The 19,674-nt window shown below is 46.1% G+C and overlaps 1 protein-coding gene across 3 annotated transcripts in view; it reads left to right on the forward strand.

Annotated features, from left to right (window-relative positions):
• SIRT6 (sirtuin 6) overlaps positions 1-19,674 on the forward strand; it is a 175,955-nt gene that overhangs the window by 152,629 nt on the left and 3,652 nt on the right. The gene's annotated exons all lie outside the window — the stretch shown is intronic.

Raw genomic sequence — 19,674 nt, forward strand, 5'->3', positions numbered from 1 at the left:
ATTCAGAACAAATACAAACTAATATTTATTTGTATTTCTTCTGAGTCTGTGTTTTGTAGCAGCTGCTCGAGCAAGTCCTGGCTGTTATTTTAACATTAATGAAATGCCGGTGATAGTGGAATCTGCAAAGATGGGGAAAGGGGCAGTGCTTAAAGGGGGACAACTGGCTGCAGCCTTGTTGATGTGATAACCCTGGAACAGAAGACAGGTGATCATCCTGTGCAAGTAATTTGGCCACTTACGTTACCTGCCACCCTTGTCAGATGAGGCCAAGGACAAAAAAGGTCTATATGAGCCAAGAACGGAAGATTTTTAAGTTGAATCTGTATTTTTAATCAGTATTGAAACAATACAGAACATAAACTTATGTACATGTCAAATTCCAGTGAACATACAAATATGCATATAGAAAAGTATTCTAATGCAAGATCTTACGATGAATATAAATAAAAGTAAAGGTCATTAAAGCAGAGTTCCACCCAAAAATGGAACTTCCGCTTTAAGCGCTGGTGACCCCCTGACATGCCACATTTGGCATGTCATTTTTTGGGGGGGGGGGGGGGGGGGGGGGGGGGTTGACAGGCACCCAGCTCCCACTTCCTTTCCTGGTGCCAGAAGGAAGATCGCCTCTCCCCCTCCCTCCCTGCAATCTTCGGGGACACGTCACAGGTCCCAGAAGATTGCCCAGCCATTGCGCATGCGCAGTGCCTGCCCAGCTGTGAAGCCACAGCCGGGCGCCCACGGTTAGAATGCCGGCACCACAGAGAGGAGGGGGAGATTTACGGGGCTTCGTACGCCCGTATCAATGGACCCGTGGGCCAGGTGAGTGTCTGATAATTAAAAGTCAGCAGCTACACTTTTTGTAGCTGCTGACTTTTAAATGGGTGGAACTCTGCGTTAAGATTTAACAAGGCAGCACTATACAAAGCCATTTAGTATTCTAATGGTAGAGATCATTATGAAAATGGTGCATACATACATCAGTGCTACTGGCCATAAAAGGAACAGAGCAGTACATTACAAAAGTACCATGTATACGAGAAACTTGTACGAAAGGTAAATAAGTCCATAAAGAAGTAGAAGACAAAGTACAAGAGAGAAAGAAATAGAAGAATAAGAGAAGGAGTAAAAAAAAAAAAAAAAATTAAAAAAAGGAAAAAAAAGGGGACAGGGAGAAAAAGAAGAGAAATGGGGACAAGGAGGGAGGATGGGGCAGAGGAGGGCGATGCATATACCTAAGAGGCCCCAGAAGGCAGTTACAAAGACTTCAAAATTGGAAGAGAGAAACAAAAATTTGACCAGACGGTCCATATAAGTTTGTGCGAATCAGTATTATTATTCTCCCAGGCTATCATGCATTCCAGGTATTCGATCCTGTCCATCTAACAAGCCTAATCAGCTAAGGAAAGGACAGACAGTGCCAACATCTAGCAATAACAGAACAGGCAGCTGTGTGTCGAATTAAGCTTTTCTTTATTTATAGGAGCCTGGAAACATGGAAAGTATATACAGTGCCTTGAAAATGTATTCATACCCCTTGATATTTTCCACATTTTGTCATGCTACAACCAAAAACGTAAATGTATTTTATTGGGTTTTTATGTGATGGACCAACACAAAGTGGCACATAATTGTAAAGTGGAAGGAAAATGATAAATGGTTTTCAAATTGTTTTACAAATAGATATGTGAAAAGTGTGGCGTTTGCATTTGTATTCAGCCCCCTTTACTCTGATACCCCTAACTAAAATCTAGTGGTACCAATTGCCTTTTAGAAGTCACCTAATTAGTAAATAGAGTCCACCTGTGTGTAATATAATCTCAGTATACATGCAGCTGTTCTGTGAATCCCACAGAGGTTTGTTAGAGAACCTTAGTGAACAAACAGCATCATGAAGGCCAGGGAATATACCGGACAGGTTAGGGATAAAGTTGTGAAAAAGTTTTAAATCGGGGTTAGGTTATAAAAAAATATTCCAAGCTTTGAACATCTCACGGAGCACTGTTCAATCCATCATCCAAAAATGGAAAGAGTATGGCACAACTGCAAACCTACCAAGACATGGCTATCCACCTAAACTGATGGGGCCAAGGAGAGGCCAAGGAGAGCATTAATCAGAAAAGCAGCCAAGAGATCCACCGCTCAGGTGGTAGAATCTGTTCACAGGACAACTATTAGTTGTGCACTCCACAAATCTGGCCTTTATGGAAGAGTGACAAGAAGAAAGCCATTGTTGAAAGCTCTAAGGAGTCCCGTTTTCAGTTTGCGAGAAGAAGGTGCTCTGGTCAGATGAGACCAAAATTGAACTTTTTGGCCTAAAAGTAAATGCTGTGTGGCGGAAAACTAACACTGCACATCACCATGAACACCCCATCCCCACTGTGAAACATGGTGGTGGCAGCATCATGTTGTAATATTGTCCTTCAGCAGGAGTAGGGGAGCTGGTCAGAGTTGATGGGAAGATGGAAGGAGCCAAATGCAGGGCAGTGTTAGAAGAAAACCTGTTAGAGTCTACAAAAGACTTGACTGGGGCGGAGGTTCACCTTCCAGCAGTACAATGACCCTAAGCATACAGCCATAGCTACAATGGAATGGTTTAGATCAAAGCATATTCATGTGTTAGAATGGCCTAGTCAAAGTCCAGACCTAAATCCAATTGATAATCTGTGGCAAGACTTGAAAATTGCTGTTTACAGATGCTCTCCATCCAATCTGACAGAGCTTGAGCTATTTTGCAAAAAAGAATGGGCAAAAATCTCTCTAGATGTGCCAAGCTGGTAGAGACCTCCCCAAAAAGACTTGCAGCTGTAATTTTAGCAAAAGGTGGTTCTACAAAGTATTGACTCAGGGGGACTGAATACACACTTTTTACATTAATTTTGTAAAAGAATTTGAAAACCACTTTATTTTCCTTCCATTTGACAATTATGTGCCACTTTGTGTTGGTCTATCATATAAAATCCCAATAAAATACATTTACGTTTTTGGTTGCAACATGACAGAATGTGAAAAATCTCAAAGGGTATGAATACTTTTCAAGGCACTGTATGATCACAGTACTATGTGCTCCTGGAGAAAAAAGAAATGCATATATATCTCAATACAAACTCTAAACACAGGTAGCTGCTACTTAACCACTTCAGCCCTGGAAGATTTGGCTGCTCATTGACCAGAGCATTTTTTGCGATACGGCACTGCGTTGCTTTAACTGACAATTGCGCGGTTGTGCAATGCTGTACCCAAACAAAATTGATGTCCTTTTTTTCCCACAAATAGAGCTTTCTTTTGGTGGTATTTGATCATCTCTGCGGTTTTTATTTTTTGTGCTATAAAAAAAAAAAGAGCGACAAAAAAAAACACTATTTTGTACTTTTTGCTATAATAAATATCCTCCTTTTTTTTAAAAAAAAAGCCAATCTCAGTTTAGGCCGATATGTATTCTTCTACATATTTTTGGTAATAAAAATCACAATGTGTATATTGATTGGTTTGCGCAAAAGTTATAGCGTCTACAAAATAGGGTATAGATTTATGGCATTTTTATTATTTATTTATTTTTTTTACTAGTAATGGCGGTGATCTGTGATTTTTATCATGACTGCGACATTATGGCAGACACATCAGACACTTTTGACACATTTTTGGGACGATTACCAACTATACAGCGATCAGTGCTATAAAAATGCACTGATTACTGTATAAATGTCACTGGCAGGGAGGGGGTAAACACTAGGGGGCGATCAAGGGGTTAACTGTGTTCCCTGACTGTGTGTTCTAACTGTAGGGAGGGGACTGACTAGAGGGGATGACAGATCGTGGTTCCTAGCTATTAGAAACTCATAATCTGTCTCTCCTCACAACAGAACAAGGATTTGTGTGTTTACACACACACACACACGTCCCTGTTCTGCCTCTCATGCCTGCAATCGCTCGTGGCCGGTGGTCATCGCGCCTGTCGGCCATGAGCATCGGCACCCCCGCAGTGCAGGGGCGCGCTCGCTTAAAGGAGCCGACATATAGCTACGACGGCTCGTGGGAACGTGCCGACCTGCCGCAGTATAATGACAGCGGCTGGTTGGCAAGTGGTTAATCAAAATACATAGTCCTTATATAGAGCAAAAAGTCCAATCACTCCAGCAGCAGCTCCACCTCCCAGTGTTTAGTGTATGTAAAGATCAAAGTGGCCAAATCCCATCCACTGGTACTAGGTAGTTAGCTTGTAACCCACTTCTTGTACTCAAGGTTAATATCCATAGGAGGATGTTTGAGAAGTGGGTCATTTTCATACCCCTCCTTTAGGAGACTCAAGAATGTCTTGAAACTCTTGGCCCCAGGAAGTTCTTCTGAGGCAGGATTGTAAATTCAGAGTACTCTTCTTGGAGAGGTTCAGTCAACATCGATAGGGCATCGGCATTAACATTCCTTGACCCAGGTTGATACTATATAATAAAATTAAACCTGGAAAATAACAGTGACCAATGTGCTTGTCTAGAAGACATCCTCTTGGCAGATTGAACAAATTCTAGATTTTTATCTAGAGCAGTCACAAAATGATGCTTGCCCCCTTCTAGCAGATGCCTGCATTTAGAAAAGGCTTTAATTATTTAATTGCCATAATTATTTTCGGGTGACAACATTAAAGTGGATGTAAACCCGAAATTTTTTTTTTTTTTTTTATCATACTGTAGAGTATAAGATTTGCTATCATTTGAGCCCAGTCTTGCCACACAGTTAATTCATCTCTGAGCAATCCCTTTTATTGTTCAGTGAGACAATTCTTGACAAACTGAGAAAAACTTTGTCAAATACTCTCCCTTGCTGCGAGTGACAGGTGATTTACATCTCGTGCATTAGCCTTAGAGACATGCAGTATTTTTAAATTCCCTCCCCCACTCCTTTCTTCAGCAGCTCTGCAAGGATTGGCTCACCTCACCATGATTTGGCATGCTGAAGTCATGTGGTTACCGTATTTATCAGGGTATTACACGCACAGGCGTATAACACGCACATTCATTTTTAGAGGGAAGTTTCAGGAAAAAAACTTAAATTTTAAATAAGGAATGCCCATCTGCAGCCTCACAAGTGCCTCAATGCAGCCCCATCAGTCCACATCAATGCAGCAGCCTCACCATTGCCATCAATGCAGCCTGATCGATGCCCATCTGCAGCCTAGAGGGGACAGGGAGGGGGGGGGGGGACGAGCGCCGACAGATTACATACAGTGAGAATCTCCTATGATAGACAGAACAGACAGAACAGTGGTCCAATGGCGTCCCAGGAGACGGGACTTCCTATTACAGAGGCTGCCAAGTAAACAGGAGATTCTCACTGTATTTAATCTGACGGCGCTCATCCCGGTCCCCTCCGAGGCAGCTAAAATGTAACTATTGGCGTATAACACGCAAGCACTATTTGCACCCAATTTTCATGGTGAAAAAGTGAGTGTTATATGCTAATAAATACAGTACTTTCCTGTCTTTTCACTGGATGTTAGAGATCATAGCAGAAGTTCAGTGTTAGAAATACACAGAGAAAATGCATATTGACAAGGGGAGTGTAGAGGTGGGCGGGGAGTCTACTGACATCACGACTCCACCCACCGAGCTCCAGACAACAGACCCACCCACAGAATATGCAGTTTTTCGGGTCTAATAACAGAGAGAGGGGAGACCTTTGACAGGTAAAGATACATGCAGGAGGCATTTATATCCTTATAGATAACCCCTATGGCAGTAGTTTAGAAAGGATGACATTGGGTAAACAAGAGAAAAAAGTATGAAGCTGCATCTTTTCTCCTTTTCGCTGAATAAGGATAGCTCCCACGGCAGAGTCGGAGGCATCCACTTCCACTAATTATTATTATTATTATTATAAATTTCAGGATCGGGATGTACCAATATTGCTTTTCAGGAAAAGACAATCCATCACTTTCCCTCTGTCAGGACGGAGCTCTGCCTTGTTTACTTAGGCAGAGCTCCATCCAGCCTCTGTTCTTGAAGATTAACTCACAGCAGAAGTGACACGCCTGCAGTGTGTGCGCCCCCCCCCCCCCCCCCTCCTACCAGGAAGTGCATAATCACACATATATATATATATATATATATATATATGTGTGTGTGTGTGTGTGATTCTGCCCAGAACGGCTGCCCTGTAGCAGTATATCTGCTATGGGGCAGTCGTTAAGTGGGTAAAGAGAGCCACCTAGTACCATACAATCCCCCCGCCCCCTCCCAGACCCAGATTTTTGCTTTCCTCCCATGTTATCCAGGTAGATCTCAGGTAGGTTAGCGGTTTTGGGGGGGGGGGGGGGGGATGGGGAGCCGGACCAGCAGTGCAAACTAACTAAAATGTGAGGTGTCTGGCCTCCACCCATGCCGAACATATTTTTTGAAACTTTTTTTGCGCAGTTGCGGCCCATATACATCCACTTATACAGTGGAAGAGTGGCGTTCACCATTGTTCTCCATGTGGAGATCTGGGGTGGCTCAGGTGCCAGTATAGTTTTCCTAGCATAGTAAGTGGTATAAAAGATAAACATTTGGGTGTGCGTGTTGGTAGGTATATTATTAGTTACATAGTTACATAGTAGGTGAGGTTGAAAAAAGACACTAGTTCAACCTATGTGTGTGATTGTGTCAGTATTACATTATATATCCCTGAAACTCCTAAAAGGAGAATCGGGGGGTCAAGTTTAAGGGGTATCCCCCTAATTGAACTGATGTCAACAACCACCGCTTGCCAAAATGTCTGAATTAGTGGGCACTTCCAGACCATGTGCATGTAGTTACCTATTCCCCCTCTGCAACGTGGACATCTGTCATCAGAGGTGTGGTAAATAACTGATAACCTTTGTGGCGTATAATACACTCTATGGAGAAATTTTAGCTGTATGAAACTATCTTTGGCTGCGATCATCAGGGGGATGTATTGCTGGAGGCTCTCAGACTAATCTTCATCCGTCAGGCTCGGTATATCCCGCTGCCAGGCAGAGAATGCTCTGCTAGCCCCAGTACTGCCCGCACAAGTGAGTCTAAGGTATATGGAGGATAACGTTTTTTCTATTTTGCATGCGGTGAGAAGTTGCTCAACAGAGTGTGAAGCTAGGGTGATTGGATCTGGAAACTGTGCACAGATCGCATGGCGAAGTTGCATGAACCTGAAGTACATGCATAGAGAAAGCAAGAATCTATTCTTCAGTTCGTTGAAGGGGAGCAGGTGGCCCTGAGGCATTATGTCCCGGAGGGTTTTCACTCCGTATCTGGCCCAGATTTGTGGGTCAGGCACAGACCTCAGATGGGCCAACTCCGGGTTACCCCATAGGGGAGTGTAGGGAGAAAAGGTCCGGGGCCCCATCGGGAATCCCGAAACCCATCTCCACACCCCTACAGTGGTTTTCATAGGTGGTAATGTGTACGTTAAATCGGGGCCCTCGGTACACTAAATTACTGAGTTCACAGTATAATCCTAGTATTGCCGCCTCAAGGTTTACTGCGGAGTTGGCCTGATCCTGTGTGAACCACCATCTCACTGAGACCAAGACTGCTGCCCAGTAATATTTCCTGAAGTTGGGTAGTGCCAAACCTTCCCTCCGTCAATGAGAGCTGGAGCGTGGATCTAGCTACTCTGGGGACTGCCCCCTGCCACACAAAGGTTCCGATAGCTTGGTCCAGTTTATTAAAAAAGGAGTTAGGGATACTAATGGGGGTGTGTCTAAATGCGTAGAGGAATTTAGGGAGGAAGGACATCTTTATTAAATGTATTCTGCCTACTGGTGTGAGTGGCAGGGTCTTCCATGTATTGCACTTTTGAAGGAATCGCTGTAGAACCGAGCGCACTTTAGCCTCCAAATAATCTGGCAAGTGTCTTTGAACATATATGCCTAAGTATTTAAATTTGTCAACCCATTGGAGGGGGGCCGGTAGATTGGGGGGGTGGGTGCTATCGGGTTTAAGCGGAACAGCACTGATTTATCCCAATTAATTTTTATACCCGAGAACCTGACAAATGATTCGAAAACCTCTAGGGCCACCTCCAGGGAGCGATGGGGGTCACTAAGATACAGAAGGGTATCGTCCGCGTACATTGATATTTTTTTTCTACCAGTGGGGGCACCGATATACCAGTTACTCTGCAGGAAGATCAGAGCATCATGGCTAGTGGCTCGATGGCGAGGGCAAAGAGGGTGGGGGAGAGGGGGCAGCCCTGTCTAGTGCCCCAGCAGAGTGGGAAAGATGTGGACCCCGGCCATCGGGTTGGAGTATAACAGCTGCAGCCATAATATAAAGACCAGTCCGAAACCAAATTTGTGCAAAACTGTCCACAGGTACTCCACCGAGTCAGATTTTTTCAGTGTCCAGGGAGGCAACCACCTCTTGCCACCCAGTCAATCACAGTGAACAACCGTCTCAAGTTAATATCAGTGCCTTTCCCCAGCATAAAGCCTGTCCCCATGTATCAAGGACAGTATTATTCCGTTAAATCGGTTGGCCAAAATCTTTGTGAGGATCTTGGCGCCCACATTTAGTAGGGAGATGGGGCCTGTATGAGGAGCAGAGTTCAGGGTCTTTTCCCTGGCTTGGGTATAACCACTATAATCGCTCGTAGCATAGAAGGCGGTAATTGAGCGTCTCTAATAGAGGTCAATAGTATCTCCCTAAATGTGGATGCCATCAATGCACTATGTGTCTTGAAGAATTCAGCCGGGAGGCCGTTTTCCCATGGGGTCTTGCCCGCCTGCATAGATGCCACCGTAGTCTGAATTTCTTTCAGAGTAAATGGGGCATCTAGGCTTGACCGGGCTTCGTGGAGAGCATGGGAAGTTCAATAGTATCTAGAAAGGAGTGGAGTTCAGCTTGGAAGTACCCGGCTCTAGAGGAATAGAGGTCAGTGTAGTAGGAAGCAAAACATGAGTTGATTTCTCCAGGATCTGTTAGTAATCTCCCTGAGCTGTCTCTGATATTAGCTACCTGAGTAGACATTGTCTGTTCCCTGGAGAGCCATGCAAGCATGCGTCCTGTCTTCTCACCCTGCTCAAACAACCTTTGCGATTTGTATAGTAGTTGCTTTTTGGCAGCCGAGATTCTGAGGAGCTGAACCTCCTAGAGGGCCATCCTGTGGCTCTCCTCCCCGGTTGCCGCATACTGGGCCTCCAGTGTCTGGGCACAAGATTTAGCCTGGACCAGGGAGGCCTGAGAGGACTTGCGGCAGAGCCAATAGCACACTGGTACTGTGCCCTGGTATAAGTTTTACAACTTTCCCATCGAGTGGGGGAATTTTCTAGGGAGGGGCCAGAAGACCAGAATGACACAATAGCTGATTCTACAATTGGCTCTACCCATTCGTCTGTAATCCAGTACCTAGAGCGTCTCCACAGGCAGTTAGCCGGGGTCACATTGACCTGTAGCCGCAGCAAGATGGGGTGTGGTCCGAGATACCCCTGGGAAGGGCATATATTTCCCTTACCTTGGCTAAGACAGGGCTGCTGACATATAGAAGATCAATACAGGATATTGCCATGTACGTGGCTGAGTTACATGTGTATCCCGGGTCTGGGGGCATTTCCACCGCCACACATCAGTAAGGCCTAACACAGAGGCCCAGCGGGAAAGTGGAGGGTCCGTCGCGGGTCCTGAGCCAGTTTGTCCATACAGGGACAGGGCACCATGTTGAAATCCCCAGCCAAAACAACCACAGCGGCCGGAAACTCGGCCACAAGCTGCACTATCTTGGTGAGGAGACCAACCGTGGCCGGGGGAGGGATATACAAGCCCACCAACACCATGGGGAGGCCATCAACTGATGCATGCAACACCACATACTGTCCCTGGGGATCTAGCTTCAGGTCCAGAAGGACAAAAGGCAGGGACTTGCGTATGAGAATGCTGACCCCTCTGGCACGAGTAGTGTAGGTGGAGTGGTAGTAATGCCCCACCTACGGCTTCTTGAGGCTAAGGATCCTGCTCCCTACCAAATGCGTCTCCTGTAGGATGCATATATCCGGCTTATAAGCTTTAAGCAATTTGATAACTAGGGCCCTTTTAATGTGGGAATTCATTCCTCTGACATTCCACGATATCAGTGTCAACGTTGCCATAGCAGAGAGATGAAACATAGTAGGGGCAGCCTCTGGTGAGGGTCGGGGAAGGGTGAGGCAGCCTGGGGGAGTTGGGCAGTACCCGCATTCTCACCTGCAGGTCCCGCCTATACCAGAAATCGTACATTTTTTCAGAAACCAAACTAAAATGAGAAACCAAACGAACATCAACAAATTAACCCCAACCCCGCCCTATGCATCCACCCCAACTGTGATGCATTTGGATCCCCAAATCAATGGTTACCAACCACTTAGGGTCATGAGCAACAGAGAAGTAGGCGAGTGAATCCCAGGCACAAGGCGCTGAGGTACAATGCAGAGATGCTGCCAATGGGGGCGAGGCGTACAGGTATGGGATCACCCAGCCAGGGGCACAAGCTTAGTTACCGTTAGTCCATTAGTGAACATATTAACACAGACAATATTATACAGCTAAGGATGGGACAAGGCTTATCTAACCAAAAAAAAAGAAAAGGTCTCTTATGAAGAGAACAACTCTTTAGCTTCATTAGTCCCCTTGGATATGTGTTATATGTTAGCAGGTTCCTCTAGCGGGCTCTCCTCAGTCCAGGATAAGAGGTTTCCCATTTCGGGTAGGAGTCTGGGTGGGTTCTTCGTGGATGGCACTGCCATTGTGGGGAGAACCTCCAGCCGGGCGGTATCCCGGGATGTAATATGGATAGTCCACCCTTGAGTAGTCTAGTGCAGAGATGTGTGCCTGGTAATCCATATGAAGGGGGAGAGCAGTACCAGCTGGGGATTAAAAAGAACTGTCGGGCAGGATGGTAGCAGCGGGAAAGTCTGCCCACGCCTGCAGCTTCATGCCTCACGGGAGGCCCTGCAAGGCTGGGCGGCAAATTGTGCATCCATCTCGGGGCCATCAGTACCCCCCTCCCCCGGGTTAGCAGCTTCACAGACACTTGTGAGCAGGAGTTTTAATAAGGTGGCTTAAGGGCAGTTCAGATAAGGCGACCAGCCTATCCCAGGGCATAGTGTAGGGAAGAGAAGGGAGAGAAGAAACCCAGCTCAAAGGTACTCGCAGACCTGCATTGTAGATACCGGGAGGCAGGAGTTCACAGATGGGGTAGGGTATTAACCCATTGTGCGGCCTCCTCTGGCGAAGTGAAAAAACGGGTCGATTCGCCATTCACCACTCTTAGACGGGCAGGAAAAAGCATGCTATATTTCATGTTCCTAGAGCGGAGGGACTGCTTAACCGCGTCAAAGGACTTATGAAGCTTCTATGTATCCACAGAGAAGTCTGGGAAAAACATGAGCCGTGTGGCCTTGTGGCGAATGTTATCGATCTTTTGGGCCTCCCTGAGGATCAAATCACAGTCTCTAAAGTTCATCAGCCTGAAGATAAATGTGCGGGGCGGTGCCCCCAGAGGTCCGCGGGTAGGTGGCATTCTGTGGGCCTGCTCCACCACGAAGTGAGGCGAGAAAGCTGTTTGTGGGAAGAGCATGCTTAGAAGGCGCTCAGTATAGGCCGGCGTGTCTGTGCCCTCCACTCCCTCCAGCAGGCCTATAATCCAAAGGTTGTTTCGCCGATTCTCTGCATCTTCGGCCCTGGATTCGAGGTGCTTCAGCCTCACCTGAACAGAGTGTTGGGTGGCCGAGTGGTCTCGCACCGAGTCCTCCGCAGCACCAACCCGGCGCTCTGCCTCGTCCATCCGGCCACGGATCTTATCATAGTCCTTACGCATAAGGCACATCTCTAATTGCAGGGAGTCTATCTTGGACGTGAGCGTAGTCTGGCAGCTGGTGATCGCTTGCATCAGGGCTGTAAAGTTGGCATGTTCCGTGAGGGCCAGGTCAGTGTCGGAGGTCTACGTCGCCATGTTGGAAGCCCCTGCCACGTGTACGGCCGCTCTGGAGTTCTTAGCGGGTGTTTCTTTCAGTTGCTGGAGTCCTGATTGGTGTCTCCTTATCTGCCAGAGCAGTTAGCAGGACCTGTTGGCAGGATTATACATGCCCAGGATGGGTATGCAGGATATTATTCATCCCATGGCTGCGAAGCTCTGCACCTAAACGTCTGTCCTGGTCGCCATCTTGGTCATGCCCCCTCCCCAGCTTTGGTTTTAGACTTTTCCACTACTAGCTACTGCTGAGGCAGACTGGCTGTGCTGGTGGTTATATTCCATTGCCAAGAGCTTTGCTTGGTGCCCAACTTAGAGGCAGGGGCATATGCCCAATAGTATGCTGTGTCCCCCAATTGTCTAATGAAGAAAAAGATTTTAAAGTTAGTACAAAATTTCCTTTCTTTCTCGTACATCACGGGACACAGCCTCAGTAATTACTGATGGGTTATAGGGTATCACTAGGTGATTGGACACTGGCACACCCTAGACAGGAAGTTCAACCCCCTATATAACCCCTCCCTCACTGGGAGTGCCCCAGTTTTTTCGCCAGTGTCTTAGGTGTTGGTCACCAGTAAAGATGTGCTGTGCTGAGCTCCACTGGAATATCCTATACTGGGGCAAGCCATGCAACTGGATCCATTCAAAGTGTCTTTTCCAGGCCGAATTGGATGGTACCCGGGCCTCGTGTCCAAAGAAACTAGGTTTTACCTGTAACACTTCTCTTAGAGAGCTGGACCCCGGGATCCAGTATTTGGTTTTTTTTTTAAGCCATATCCCTGGTGGGGTGCTTTACAGGCCCAGAACTGTGGATCCTCCTATACATAGGGGGCCCCAGTCTCTGAAGGTTTTTTCTAAACGGAGCCCACCGTGAGAGGTGAAGATTGGGTCTGTTACACAGAACCCTGCAGCTGGATAAGGTAAGGGAGACTCCTTAAGAATTTTTCTAGTTCTAATAGGTTTCTCCTTTAAGTAAATGTATGCTATGCCTATAGTCGCCACCGGGGGGCTGTCAAGAGCACATACCTTTTCATGCCTGATCTGTCTTGTCTCGGTGTGTACGCTGTATGCTCCTCCAAGCCTTGCTCCAGATAGGATGTGGGAAGGGGGGTTTTCTCTTGCAGGGATTCTCCCCCCATGGTATAGGTTAAGGCACAGGGAAGCGGTAGTATACCGCACCGGCCGCCGCCATTACAGCGACTTCCCATCCACCGGCCCTCCTCTCTCCTCCGCCCCAGCCTACCCTCCATGCTGGATTGAAGCCTCGGCTCGCGCGGGAAAGCGGTCTTTTTTGAAAAGACGCGGGCGGAGGAGGGGTTAACGCGACGTTGGTATGGTGAGACGCCCCACATTGCAGGCTGCGCACAGGCTATATAGTGCACTCTTCACTCTTGACTCTTCTTCTGAGGAATCAAGTGGAGAAGGGCCCTCTTCAGCGTCTCAGGAGGAGAAGTTGCTGGGGCAAATTCTTGCTGGATTGGTCCGCTCCACATTTAAGTTATGTATCTGAGTCAGTTGAAGTACCCTCTTCTTGTTTGGGTTCACTGAAGCCTCCTCAAAATACACATGCCTTTCCTGTTCATAGTTTACTGGAAAAGCTTATTTATTCTGAGTGGGATCACCCAGATAAACATTTTTTTTTCCTCCTAAAAAGTTTTCAACACTTTATCCTATGGAAGAAAAATTTACAAAGATGTGGGGTATACCGGCAATTGACGCCGCCATTTCCTCCGTAAATAAAAGTCTGACTTGTCCTGTTGACAACGCTCAGATGCTCGGGGATCCAACTGATAAGAAATTGGAATTCCTGTTAAAAAATGTTTTCTCTTTGGCAGGTTCAGTAGCTCAACCTGCAGTGGCAGCAATCGGAGTCTGTCAATACTTAAGAGACCATTTTAAACAGGTCCTTAAAGTTTTACCTGAACCGCAAGCCCGGGGGTTTGCCAACCTACCAGCGGCTTTGTGTTTTTGCAGTTGATGCAATCAGAGATTCTATCCTTCAGACCTCTCGCCTTCGCTTGGATTGGTGCATATGCGTAGAATCTTATGGTTGAAAAATTGGTCAGCCGAATCACCACGTAAGAAGTTTCTGGCTGGATTTCCCTTTCGTGGTTCAAGGCTGTTCGGAGAAGATTTGGTCAATTATATCCAAAAGATCTCTAGTGGGAAAAGCACACACTTGCCAATTAAGAAAAGGAGTAAACGTCCCTCTTTTAAACGTGCTCTGTCCCCAGTGCCAGGAGCATCAGCCTCCAGGCAGTCACGACGGTCTCCTCCGTCAGGCTCAAGAAATAAATCTGAGTCAACCCCAGGGACAGAAGAAGTCCTGGGGGAGGAAGCCTACTAGACAAAACGCTAAAGCCTCTTTATGAAGGAGCGCTCCCGCTTGCTCGTGTGGGTGGGAAGACTGCTACAGTTCTCAAGGCTCTGGCAGGAGGATTTCCAGGACAGATGGGTGATCTCCACATAACTCTGTTACAAACTTGAGTTCCAAGAATTCCCCTCTCCTCGTTTCCTCAGATCAAATGTTCCCAGACACCCAGAGAAAAAAGTCTCTTTCTAGCATTGGAGCGACTATTGTCGCAAAAAGTTATCGTGGTTGTTCCCACGCAAGAGCAGGGACTGGGGGTTTTATTCAAACCTTTTCACGGTTCCAAAACCAAATTGAGACGTCAGACCCATTCTGAATCTCAAGGATCTAAACCGATTCCTAAAGATACGGTCCTCCTTTCGCATGGAATCGATCCGGTCGGTAGTCTCCATCCTACAGGGAGGAGAACTTCTGACGTCAATAGACATCAAGGATGCGTACCTGCATGTACCTATTTTCCATGCTCATCAAAAGTACCTGCGTTTCAAAGTAGAAAAACGCCACTTTCAGTTTATAGCTCTGCCTTTCGGGCTAGCTACTGCACCTCGGGTGTTTGCAAAAATCTTGGCCCCTCTGCTGACCAGATTAAGGGCCCAAGGTATAACGGTAATAGCATAGTCAACTACCTGGAATTCCTAGGTTGGGTCCTCAACTTGGAGAAGTCTTCTTTAAAACCAGTAAGAAGACTAGAGTATTTGGGTCTGGTCATAGATACAAGCCAAAAGAAGGTATTTTTACCCCAGGCAAAGATCCGTGCCATAAAAGAACTGATTCAGGTAGTCGGGGGGGAGGGTCCCTCTATTAGCATTTGTATGAGGCTGCTGGGAAAGATGGTGGCTTCATTTAAAGCAGTTCCCTATGCTCAGTTTCATTCAAGACTGCTGCAACACAGTATCCTGTCTGCCTGGAACAAGAAGGTTCAGGCGTTAGATTTTCTGATGCATCTGTCTCCTATATCCTACAGTGCGTCAGAGCCTCAGTTGGTGGTTGATACCCGAAAATCTGCAAAAAGGAAAATCCTTTTTACCAGTTACCTAGAGAGTAGTAACAACGGATGCCAGTCTTTTGGGTTGGGGAGCAGTTCTGGAACAGTCGACTGTCCAAGGGAGATGGTCCAAAACCGAGAGGAACTTACCCATCAACGTTCTGGAAATCGATGCGGCGTATCTAGCCCTAAAGGCCTGGACTCTCAGGTTACAGGGTTGCCCTGTCAGGATCCAGTCCGACAATGCCACAGCAGTGGCTTATATTAATCACCAAGGAGGCACCAGGAGTCGTGCAGCCCAGGGAGAAGTAAACCAGATCTTAATCTGGGCAGAAAAGCATGTGCCATGCATATCGGCAATCTTCATTCCGGGGATAGAGAACTGGCAGGCGGACTACTTGAGTCGCCGGCAGTTAGTCCCAGGGGAATGATCTCTTCACCCCGACGTTGTCTTGGCCATATGCCAAAGATGGGGGGGGTTCCGGATGTAGATCTCTTTGAGTCCAGGTTCAACAACAAGATGGACAATTTTGTGTCAAGAACAAGGGCTCCTCCTTGCATGTGGGACAGATGCGTTGGTGACTCCGTGGCATCGGTTCTCACTGATTTATGCATTCCCTTCTATTCTGCTACTACCATGACTTCTTTGCAGGATCAGGTAGGAAAAGAAGTCGGTACTTCTGGTGGCCCAGAAGAGCTTGGTATGCAGAAATAATAAAAATGACAGTAGGTTCCCCATGGACCCTACCGTCATGTTCAGACCTGTTATCCCAAGGTCCAGTGTTCCATCCTGCCTTACAAATGCTAAATTTGATGGTTTAGCTATTGAAACCCGCGCTCTGAAGAGTCGTGGGCTTTCAGGCCCTGTGATTTCTACCTTGATTAATGCAAGGAAGCCACAGCTTCCAGAAAGATTTATCATAGAGTCTGGAAAGCTTATGTCTCCTGGTGTGAATCCAGGGGTTGGCATCCCAGAAAATATGTCATAGGTAGAATTCTTGACTTTCTGCAAATGGGGTTAGAAATGAAGCTGGCCTTGAGTACCATCAAGGACCAGGTCTCGGCCTTGTCAGTATTGTTTCAACGGCCGCTTGCTTCGCATTCTTTGGTCCAAAGCTTTTTACAGGGTTTAACGCGCCTTGATCCTCCGGTTAAGATGCCCCTAAACCCCTGGGACGTGAATTTGGTTCTGTCAGTTTTACAGAAACAGCCTTTTGAACCAATACGTCAAATTCCCTTGGTCCTGTTGACAAGGAAGTTAGTTTTTCTGGTAGCCATTTCTTCTGCTAGAAGAGTATCAGAATTAGCAGCTCTTTCCTGTAAAGAGCCTTATTTAATCATGCACAAGGATAGAGCGGTATTGCGCCCTCATCCTAGCTTTCTACCGAAGGTGGTTTCAGATTTTCATCTAAACCAAGATATTGTTCTGCCTTCCTTTTTTCCAGATCCCTGTTCTACGGAAGAAAGGTCACTACATTCTTTGGATGTAGTGAGAGCAGTCAAAGCCTATCTGGAAGTGACTGCTCAAATTCGCAAAACGGATGTTTTGTTTGCATTGCCAGAAGGTCCTAATAGAGGACAGGCAGCGTCAAAATCTACCATTTGGAAATGGATTTGGCAAGTTATTGTTCAAGCTTATGGTTTGAAACCGAAAATTCCACCTTTTCAAATCAAGGCGCACTACACAAGGGCTATTAGTGTTTTGTGGGCAGTGCATCACCAAGCCTCTATGGCTCAAATCTGTAAGGCCGCAACCTGCTCTTCAGTCCATACATTCACCAGATTTTATCAGGTGGATGTAAGAAGGCATGAGGATATCGCATTTGGGCGTAGTGTGTTGCAGGCAGCGGTACGAGGGCCTCAGGTCTGATTACACCGTACTTTGTTGTTGTTCCCCTCCCCTCAGATAGCATTGCTCTGGGACATCCCATCAGTAATTACTGAGACTGTGTCCCGTGATGTACGAGAAAGAAAATAGAATTTTTATAACAGCTTACCTGTAAAATCCTTTTCTTTTGAGGTACATCACGGGACACAGAGGTCCCTCCCCTCTTCTAATAACACTTATATTGCTTTGCTAAGAAACTGAGGAGGGGCTATATAGGGGGCTGAACTTCTTCTAGGGTGTGCCAGTGTCCAATCACTTAGTGATACCCTATAACCCATCAGTAATTACTGAGGCTGTGTCCCTTGATGTACCTCAAATGAAAAGGATTTTACAGGTAAGCTGTTATAAAAATCCTATGTTTAGTTCTATAAAGATTGATTAGAAAGTAGTACAAATACAGAAAATAGGCATGAGTATACGGTCTTACATAATAGAATCATCTTAGGATGGTACAACAATATCGAAAATCCTGAGCAGAAAAGAACATACTTTGATAAAATACAACTGTTCTAAATTCAGATAATCTGAGGCGTCGCATTTGGAGCGTAAATAACTGGGAAGAACCACATTGAATAGATACTGAGCATTACCAAATGTATATGTGTAAAAACAAAAGGGTCTTAATCTGATAAAAAAAGCCATTATAAGTGGCCTATTTACGGAAAGAAATTTAAAGTTGTATGAAATATGCTAAGGGGTAGGCTGCCTAAGGGTAATTGGTATGCACCGTACCAGCATCAAGAACTTAGGAGCAGATTAGTACAAGAGAGACAGGAAGAAGACAAGGAGAGAGAGGAAGAGGGGAGTGGGGTAAGGGGGGGGGGGGGTAAGGGAGTGGCAGGAGACACCTCTACCTGCCAAAGGTAATAGTTTCTGCATAGGTTTAGCCAAACAAGTCCCAAGTAGGTATTATTTGGGGTTACTTTCAACAGTTCTAATTCATTCAATTAATAGTGTATAATGTACAAAGAGTTATTACACAGTCATAACACTGAGGTACTCAGATGTGGACTGAAAAAGGATCCAGCAGGCCCAGGTTATGTGATATGCTTCCAGCCTGTCAAGGGGATATAGTGATCAACTCCTCCATCTTCGCCACCTTGTTAAGCCTATTGAACCAGTCTCTCTGAGATGGGATTTGAGTTTGTCTCCAAAACACATGGATGCATATGCGGGCAGCATTAAAAGCGAAGTATGGGTTTCTCTTTTTTTGCAGAATTATACTTACCTAGGTGGATGCGGCATCAGTTCGATGCTGCATCTGTCCCCCGGTGCCTCTTCACTGAAAACCGAGCGAGAAACCGAGAGAAAATGTGTAAGTAAATATGACCACATGGGGAATAGTGTTCGGACAAGTCAGAGAGAGGTCCTCTCTAGTGCAGAATACCTCTTTATTGAAAAATTGGTGCGCTCGAGGATGTGGGAGGGTGTTTGTAGGGTAAAGAAATCCGGCTTCTGAGCCCGGGGGACAATCTAGGTTGTTCTGTATGGGAGTTGGTGGGCCAGGAATTGAGGCAAATTAAATCGTCTTGAGGGCATCTCTGAAGCATTGCAAGGTGGCACGAATAAATGGGTGATTTCTTAGAGAGTAAAGTTGTTGACTAGGGGAGAGCCATCTGTAGTCCAACAATGATCCGCGTGCCCACTGTTCTTCCAAAGAGACCCAATTTTTGTAGGTGCCATGAATGTGCCAGTCTACCAGTTTGGTGTGCAGGAAAGCTCTATGGTAGTTTTAAAAATTTGGTAATCCAATCCTGCCCTTAATCTTAGGGGCCAAAAGTTTAGCTAGACTAAGTCGTGGTGTGCGTCCTTTCCAGGGAAAGGTGCTAAAAAGTAAATGCAATGACGCAATGATGTTCCTGAGTACGATGAGTCAAGCAATGGGTTGAGTGGGATATTTAAATTAAACATCTGTAACTTACAGTATATTAAGTCAACGATTAACAAGAGGAGCAACAGCATGTATAGATTCGATAATGGTTGTGGAATTAATACTTTTAACAAGAATTAATAAAAAAAAAATAGCCTTGGGTCGTCCGAATGAAGCCGGCCGATCCAGGAGTTGTTGAGGTTGTCCCCTCTCTCCAGAGCCCATACTCTCGACGCATCAGCAGAACAAAATCTTTAGGCATATGTTAATGATACTAATAATAGATGCCTGACACTTTTTGGATATGCTAAGATCATAGTGTGGAGGGTTCACCCCCGATTAGAGCTTCTTTGTCTAACTGTCATCATTGCTTCCCCACCAGCCCCTCTCCCCCAAGGACGGTAGTGTAGGCCTTGGTGGAAATGTCCCCAACTCCTCAAAGAGATTATGATGAGGCAGACAATACTTTTAAGTCTGAAATCGGGGGAATGGCAAGGAGCTAGAGCGATGCAGTCGTGATAGACATTTGACTGCAGGCAAACACATGGTATCTGCTTGTCCACTCGGATAAATGACCGAACTCATTCCAAAGAATTAATAACCGAGAT

The sequence above is a fragment of the Aquarana catesbeiana genome, linkage group LG01, assembly GCF_042186555.1.
Source record: "Aquarana catesbeiana isolate 2022-GZ linkage group LG01, ASM4218655v1, whole genome shotgun sequence".
NCBI lineage: Eukaryota > Metazoa > Chordata > Amphibia > Anura > Ranidae > Aquarana > Aquarana catesbeiana.